We start from the raw sequence: 1,866 nt of genomic DNA, 5'->3' as shown, positions 1-1,866 counted from the left end.
AATCAAAGTACGCAACTCCTCATGTTGGATTCCGTAGATATCTCAGGTCTTAGGATCCAATCATAGAACCGTCATATGAGATTCAAGTCATGACGCTAGTCCATGTGACAATCTCATGCGGGTCAATCCAGTATTGCGTTCTCCAACGAATACCTATGATTGTGATCGTATCCAAATACCTATGATCATCCATATGATCATCAATCACACATCATACTAGTCTTATTATATCATCATTCCCATAATGACACAAGACTAGGGAGTTAAGTATCATTCATAATGATACATGGATTTCATAACACATCTAGTATACAAGAACATTTAATGGGGTTGTAGAAGTAGTACCCTTTAGTTTCCTTAGGGTATCCTACAAATAAACACTTGTCCGATTTGGCGGATAGCTTATCAGAAGCTTGACGTTTCACGTAAACGTCACATCCCCAAGTCTTCAAGAAAGACAAACTGGGACGCTTCCCAGTCCATATCTCATATGGTGTCTTATGAACCGTTTTCGTCGGACTCCTGTTCAGTATGAAAGCAGCAGTCTCTAAGGCGTAACCCCAGAAGGATCCCGAGAGGAGGAAGGCTGATCAACATCCGACATGGCATCATCGTCACTGGGGACATCGTCAAAGGGAGCTCGGAAGAGGAGACCGACTGGAGTGATTGGTGGTAGATGAGGACAAGGCAGGCGTACGCGCTGGCGGTTACCTTGATGGTCCAGATAGTTCCATTGCCAGTGTACCGGTCGCTCGGAGAGGTGAAATTTCTGGACCAACGCAGCAATATCCAGGAGGGTGTGGCCCGGGATCACATCGTCGGAATAGAGTCCGACATTAATGCCCACGCGACGAGCAATCATGGTGATGATGCCGCCGACGCAAGTCTTGACGTCGGTCGGATTCCCTGGTTGAGCGAAAGTCTCGAGATGCATCGCCATACGGGAAGCAAGGCAAACTTCCTCCATTCCCCAGGTGTCGCCGTCGAAGGCATCGCTCAAAGCCCAGCGGAGAAAACCAAGTTCCTGATGATTCACCGTGCCGCCGGCAGCTCGGGCGAGGAGGCAGCTGGTAAGGAATTGGTGAAAATACCGGGCTACTGGGTGACGGATCCAAGTGGCCTTCGCGGTACGACTCTCGTACGATCGAGCGGCGATAGCCTGCCAAAATGCTTCCTGACGCTGAGGTAGGAAAAGAGAGAGCTTCGAAGATGTACCTGGTGCGATGCCGAGGATATCGGCGAACTGATGCATTGAGAGGCGGTACTCGGTATTCCGCATCCGAAATTCCATGTAGGCATTCGCTGTACTGCCATCGCTCGGAAAGTAGCACTGGATGGTAGAGAGGAACTCCAGGGTCAAAGTCTTGAAACTCTTCTCATGTACTGTCAGAAAGCTCGACCACCCGAGCCTATCGAATATGCGAACCAACTCGTCGTGTATGCTGATGCGATCGAGATCGTCACCGAAAAACTTGGTCGGTTGGAGGCCCTGTTGTTCGAGTTTGAAGTAGACGGCCTTAGAGGTGTTGTCCCGGTGATGGATCCGAAGAACCCCCGGTTCAGGTCGGAGGGCGGAAGAGATGGACGGCGGCGAGGGGGAGCGTGGCGGCGGCGGGAGTGAGAGGCGGCGAGCGACGCGGGTGATGGGAGAAACGGCTCGGTTGGTGGTCGTATGGCGGTGGAAACGGCAGCGAGAACGGCGGTGGTGGGGCGCGGTGGCAGCTGTGAGGAGATGACACGGCCGAGCCCTGCGAAAACGGAATAAAAAAGGCCGAAAATGTTGGTTGTAATGCTCTAGGATGATCCGTGATATGACATTTTGACTTTGTATTGATTCATTGATTTATGAATGCATTACTTTTCCCG

Source organism: Tarenaya hassleriana, unplaced genomic scaffold (genome assembly GCF_000463585.1).
Source record: "Tarenaya hassleriana unplaced genomic scaffold, ASM46358v1 Cleome17, whole genome shotgun sequence".
NCBI classification, from domain to species: Eukaryota; Viridiplantae; Streptophyta; class Magnoliopsida; order Brassicales; family Cleomaceae; genus Tarenaya; species Tarenaya hassleriana.
The sequence above is the reverse complement of the archived record's forward strand: the minus strand, read 5'-3'. Positions refer to the sequence as shown.